This window comes from Diadema antillarum, unplaced genomic scaffold (assembly GCF_040938485.1).
Source record: "Diadema antillarum isolate AM-2024a unplaced genomic scaffold, OU_Dant_1.0 seq00001497_RagTag, whole genome shotgun sequence".
NCBI lineage: Eukaryota > Metazoa > Echinodermata > Echinoidea > Diadematoida > Diadematidae > Diadema > Diadema antillarum.
In genome coordinates, this window is record NW_027272234.1 from 561,677 (window position 1) to 568,755 (window position 7,079).

Below are 7,079 nucleotides of genomic sequence, written 5' to 3' on the forward strand. Positions count from 1 at the left end.
CAAAAAGGCAGACAACCGCATTTGATCGTGTTTATTTTTAACAAATAAAGTCCTCGTGATATATTATAAACATTTAAATAGTATCTAATAGGTTTCAGGGAACCGCAAACTGTCATGGAATGTCGGCGACACCAAAATTCCGTATTTGAACGCTTTTACTGAGAATGGGCCATGTGCTGTTTTTGCACTCTTCTGGCATTCTTTCGCTTGTCTTTTCTGGCCTCTAACTTCGTCTTCTGCTACCTTCCTACGTTTCCTTTCATTTTCTAGTTCATGTTCCATTTGTCTTTTAACTCCACCGAGATTTAATTTATATATGGTGCTTTTCAACTTGTCCAAAAATTGTTGACCTTGCCTGCCACCAGCACTCAAAGCCTTTGATGCAGGTCGCATAATATATCGTATTTTGTCATCGAGACGTTTAACAATGCCAGCATCTGCATATTTTGCATCAATGCTGTTCAAATGAAATATTTTCTTTAGTACAGATTCACTCTGTTTGAGTCCAGGTCCCATATCACTTTCGCGTACTAGCTGGTACAAAGTAAAGCAATTGATGTAAATTACCCACGATTCTGAATTTGTTCCAGAAGGTGCACCAAATACTGCAGGTAGAAAACTTACACTAAATACTAAGTATAGTGCCAAAGAGGAAAAAATTAGCTTCACAGTCAACAGTTTCATTTTTTTATTATTTTTTTTTTTTTGGGGGGGGGTTTAAACAGTAATTTTTAGCACAATAGTCATAATTCAATACAAAGTAAAGTCAGCTGGAAACTTAGGTTTTTAGATTGAAGCTTACACAATTCAGGCAGTGTAATTCTCACTGTAAGTACTGTGTGTCCAAAGTTGAATCGACCAAAATGAGTCAGCGATGAACACAATCAAAAATCTAAATCAGTTGGAAGATTTCAAAACTTCCACCCAGTTCAAACACCAGTGTAAGTTACATCATTGTACACACACAGTTTGAACTCAGATACACGCATATCTGGAAAAGTTTCAATTAAATATGAATTTGAAAGTTTGATGAGCTAAACAACCATATGAATCGGTCCGAATGTGTACTTGAATTACTTGAAAGTCACAGTTTGAACTCAGATATATCTGGCAAAGTTTCAATTAAATATGAATTTGAAAGCCTAATGAGCTACACAACCATATGAATTTGTCCGAATGTGTACATGAATTACTTGGAAGTTACAGATGAGATAACAAGCCCATGCTTTATAAGGTGACCCCTACTTTGCCTAGTTCAAACTTGTTTCCTCGATCTTTCACGAAACGAAAAACAAGAAGATGTCCACGATGGAGTAGTTTTTTGTCAAGTTGTTTTGTTTCCACATTTACAACATATTGTTCCAGGCACCTTCTTTCATGTATCCATATCTGTATAGTGCTCTCCACAACATAAGCAAAGTCTCCTGCTGCATTGACTATGCGAAAAAACCAATCAGTCCCTAGAAATGTGGCAACGGATGCCCAATCAGCTGTGAAGATGTCTTTCCTTTTCAAACGGACTGGATGACCATTTATGACCTCCACAAACCTATTGAATGTTTCTACTTGTATGGGAATATGCAGAGTAACTTCGGTGTCCTGAACACGGGAAATATTGAGGTTTTCTTTCACCTTGACAAGCAAATCCTTTTTCACAAGTTCCAGAGCATCTGATTTTTCCTCATTCACATCTACAACTTCACTTTTAAGTCTCCATTCATTGTACTTATCTTCCCATCCGACATAATGGACTAAAACTTCATCACCTTTATCAGATATTCTTTCATCGAGGACTTCCAAGCGGAATAGCGTAGCTGTGGACCATTTGTCTTTCTTTTCGTGAAGACGTTCATTTAAGTTCACACTGACATCTTCAAAGCCATGGTCGTGAATTGAAGCATAATCCACACGCCTCTTCTTTCTCAGATCCATAACCTGAAAGAAATATTTACAAAAAGAACACAATTTTTGGCTCTGTGCATGGTCCCTAGTACATTTTATGAAGACCGAGGTGAAGTGGAACAGGAGGTGAAGTGGGACGGCTTAGTGCAAAAAGCGCGGCGCGTTAAATGGCCCGTCAATCAGCGCGTTAAACGGCGCGTTGCAAAAAGCTCAATTTTTTTCCGAACAATTGGTATTTGCGCTGTTGGTATTCATACAATGACATGCACTACGTGTTACAAAAAAAAAAAACATTTCCCACTTTTGATCCTTAATAGTTCGAAAACTAAATCAGATAACACTGTCATGGATTTAGCTGAATAGTGTACAATAATTTAGTTGGAGTCGATTTGAATATGAAAGAATAGGTTTCATTAAATCCATGATTAATTTTAAAGTTAGGGTCCAGATTTTGGTCAGAGTGTGTGCTTACAATGACCCTGAACAATGGACATGAATACCACTTTTTCAGAGCTCTGCCGACTAGGCTTCTTGTCTCTTGCTCCAGGGCACATAAATACTTTATTATCAATTCATGTGGCTTGCCCTGGGCTCTGCTAGTCTGAATTCATGGTATCGAAAAAAAACTATAAATTTGTCAGATTACTAGTAAACAATTGTATTAAAAAAACTTTAGATTTTAAGCTTATACCAAATTTAGTGATAGCCTCATTGAGACAAATTTTGAAAATGATTGTCAGCTGGAATGAAACGTGTGGTATGCAAGCACATGGAAACAGGGCTTACTTTTTTGTGCGTGCATTTTACCCTTTGCCATGAATTCAGGTTAGCAGTGTCTAGGGCAATCCAACATAAATCATTAATAAAGCATTCATGTGCTTGTGAGCAAGAGACCAGAAGCTTAGTCGGCAGAGCTCTGAAAAAGGTCATGAAGGTGGTATCCATGTCCATTGTTCGAGGTCATTGTAAGCACACACTCAGATACACAACATTGCTTTCTGTGTAATTAAAGATCAAGTTTTCTACCGAGAATTAGAATTTGACCAAAATCTGGAATATAACTTTAAAATCAATCATGGATTTATTGAAACCTATTTATGCTTTCGTATTCAAATCACCTCCAACTAAATTGTACACTATTAAGCTATTTCTCATATCCACGACAGTGTCATCTGATATATAGTTTCCGAACTATTAAGGATCAAAAGTAAGAAATGTTTTTTCTAACAAGTAGTACATGTCATTGTATACATACATTTAATAGCACAGCCATAGACATGACATCGTCTAAGTTACCGACCCAAAGTTAAACGAAATTCGTGGTGAGTAGCTTTTAATACTTGTTTTGCATATCTTATTTCCTTGTGAAAACCGCAAAACTAATTCAATAGAATGTCCTAATCAATTTATTCGGCGTTGATTGATTCTAATCGTCTAGTTTTAAATAGGGTTGGCCGCTCATTTCCCTATTAATTACAGACGTCCTTATAAAATAAGAGGCCAGTGAATTTCCGACAGATTTTCATTCGGTCTATCCTACTGGCAAATCAGTTGACCGATTAGCCAGCAAACATAAAATACCATATGTGGGACTGCACTGGTATTTTCACCAAAACACGCGCAGAATGGCTCCTAAAACTACAGACGATTAGAATCAATCAACGCCGAATAAATTGATTAGGACAATCTACTGAATTAGTTTTGCGGTTTTCATCAAAAAAGAATAGAATTTCCAAAACAAGTAAAGTTACTCACCGCAAATTTCGTTTAACTTTGGGTCTGTAACTTTGACGGTGTCATGCTGACTTTCCGTAACGCTCCACTACCGCCCATCAGCTACAGTGTATGCAATACCTATGGCATAATTATGCTGTGCTGTATATGTATATGTATATGTATAATGATCGACATGTATAAATACCAACAGCGCAAATAGCAATTACTCGAAAAATAGAAAACTTTTTGCAATGCCACAAAAATCTATATTTTATTCATTTTTTACGCGCCGTTTGATGCGCCATTTCACGCGCCATTTAACGCGCCGCGCTCTTTGCACTAAGCCAGTGGGACAGCTCTATAACTCAAACACTAATAAACTGATGAACAGTCTGCTTTTGAAATATCCCTTAACAGGTGTTGCTAAGCACTCTTCATCTAGATTTAAAAACGTGTCCTTTTTTCACAGGTCTTGCTGCCTTCTTGAAATGGTAAGTAAATTTACAGATACCATACAAGGCTGTGGAGGTATTACACCTGAGTTACATAATGGTCTGGTAGATGTGTAAAAGAATTCACGAAATTTCTTAGGATAATACCTAAACCTCTGATTATGAGCTAATTTTTAGTATTTTTTACCAATGGGGTAAACTGACACACCGATTCTTATTGCACTCCCTGTCCAACTTCTCCCCACAATGTCCCACTTCTCCCAAATAAGTTTCTTACTGTCCCACTTTACCCCTGCCAGTGTCCCACTTCTCCCCAGGGTGTCCCAAGTCACCCCCTAATTCCCCAAATAACAGTTTGTAAAGTCATTGATTACATACAGAGGAAAGACGAAGGCCTAATAAAAACTACTGCACAATACACCGCAGTACCCATTGTCTTTGACGTGTAAACAGGAGCTGGCTATCCTAAATATTCTGGGAGTTACAGGGTAGAATTCATAAAATTGAAAATATGTCCCACTTCTCCCCAGTCTCCCCAACATATGCATAAATCAAAAGTGAAATGACAATAACTGCCAGTATGACTAAAACTATTATTGACTTTTTTTTTTTTTATTCCAAGCAAATTATACAGTTTAAGTCCTAGCCTGGCTATTCATAACATGAACAGAAACAAAAATATAGTGCATACTTTAAGTTTATAGCACAGTGACAGAGAAGTCAAAAAATTCATGCAGTGATTTTACCAGTTATAATTCTAGCATCTTGCTGTGCAGCAGGTCGACTGAACATTCGCTTGTACATCCTGGCTGATCAGAGTATTTCGTCTCTGGCTGAGCACCGACTGAACATCATGAGCCGCAGTAGAGGATGATGGCAGTGGAGGTCTGTCTGTGATATATAAAACAAAAGGAAATTGTTTTTGTCTATTGATGACTTTTAAAGAAAAAAAGAAAATTGTCTCAAATTCCTTTGGCTTGGGGCTAAAATCGTGTTTTTTGTTGTTGGGTTTTTTGGGGGGCCGAAGAGAAAACAGTAGATCTATAGGCTACACAGAATTTTTTCAAATTGCATTTTTAGGTAATTATTTTGCATACATGTAAATTTGCTTTGCAGCCAAATGAATTTCCTTTTATTCCCTTGAAGTGATGCAAGAAAACAAGAAAACAAACAAACAGAAAAGAAAGCCAGACCCAGAGTCTCTTTAAAACCAAAGTGAGAGAAAAAAAGGAAATGCAGTGTCAGTGCAGGCTCTTACAAGTTGAATCCTTCGATCCAAATTAACGTTAGACCCAACATTACCTTAATTTTAATCATTAGCATGGGATGGGAAGCCGGGATAAACATTTTTTTACCCCCTCCCCAGTAAATACTTTACTTACTTTACTCCAGCAATGTTACTAGGACCAGTGGCGGATCCAGGGGGGCGCAAACGGCGCGCGCCCCCCTTTAATTTTTCTGATTTTTTTTTTTTTTTTTTAGCAAAAAAAAAAAAAAAATTAGAAAAATGGCAGATGACGGAAAGAAAATGTGTTGCCTATCCCCCCCCCCCCCCATTGAGAATGATTTTCATTCAAGATTCTCTTGCTAGTCAGTGTGCGGTGACGGGAAAAAAGTTCCCCCCCCCCCCCCCCCCCCCACTGAGCATGATTTTGGAGATTCTGCTGATGGCAGCCGACGATGGAAAAAAGTGAGCCCCACCCCCCTTTAGTTTAGGCTTTAGAGGTTTCTACTAGAATTAGGGAATTCCTGGATCCGCCGCTGCTAGGACTAAGTCTAAGCCTGTTCATCGATCAAATGAGTAAGATTAAGAAAGATGATGAATCATTAATATAGACATACAAATGCACACACACACACACACACACACACACAGTTCAATACAATTATTTTCCTTCTGTATGCATGCAATGCACGAGTTCTGAGAGTACCCAGTAAGCGCAGCCAGCTGATCCGCGTTATTGAAACCCCTTGACTTCCCCTGAGCAAGGATGGTACGACCCGGTTCGCTGGCTGCCTGCAGATTTCAGTGTAACGACATCGTACCGAAAGAATTATGGATTTTATTCAATCATCCCTTTTAACGATTCTGTGCATGCCATCAGGCTCAACATACTTTACAATGTTCCTCAAACGTTTATTTATAAACAGGTATAACTTTGATGATATAATATTAAAGAGAAACAAGTTAAACTTACCAAAATTTGCGGCTATGCCCGAGCCAGACAGGAGGCAACACAACCGGTGGGCAACGTAACACACGTAAATCAGTGCAATTCCGGTTTCCGCGGAACTCATAGCAAACTTCCCAAAATGAGACAAAGCTCCCAATTGGTTTAATCTTTTGACGGGGGTATTATTCATCCAATGGAAATGCTTTATATATCAAACTGTTCAGAATAACCTGAAGGACTTCAATCTTTTTCCGGTGATGAAAAATAGCCCACTCCCGGCAAGAAACCGCTAGATATAGTCGGAAGAGTTCAGTAAGAAAGATCGATACCACAGAAATTTTGACCAAATTAATGAAAAGTGAGCAATAAATGACGGTGCAATGGAACAACAAAAAATCTTAATTTTTACATCATCATAAAGAAGAAAAGTTAAATTTTCTAATGCTCTTTCCGGTGGTGAACTAGGCCGATCGAATCAGAAGATATGGTTGAAGAAAGGAGGAAATTACACATTTTTACTGCTATTTACTGCAGCGCGCGGTGGGTTTAAAGAGGTTGATGCTTAAGTGTATGGGTAAAATCCATATGTGCCAGTGCAGTGGCGTCAAGCTCTGAACTGTAAAAACTTCTATCGCATGGGCCATATTGGCTGACATCACCAATTTCTATTGACTCCCATATTAAAATAGGGGGTCTACAATTAATAAACAGTTTCTGTTCCATTGCATGACTAGGTCTACTGAGTCTGATGTCACAATAAACAATTACCTTTGGCGTGTGCACTCAACACTCTTACTATCAAGCGTGCATCATGTCACTCATTTTACTGGAATAA

The 7,079-nt window shown here is 38.2% G+C and overlaps 1 long non-coding RNA gene across 1 annotated transcript; it reads right to left on the bottom strand.

The window, feature by feature from the left end:
• Positions 1-201: 201 nt before the first annotated feature.
• Positions 202-6,562, bottom strand: LOC139710094 (uncharacterized). Its single transcript, XR_011709429.1, has 3 exons — positions 6,269-6,562; positions 4,817-4,961; positions 202-1,935 (listed from the first exon to the last, which is right to left on the bottom strand). It is a non-coding gene; the product is annotated as an uncharacterized lncRNA (long non-coding RNA).
• Between the last annotated feature and the right edge of the window lie 517 nt (positions 6,563-7,079).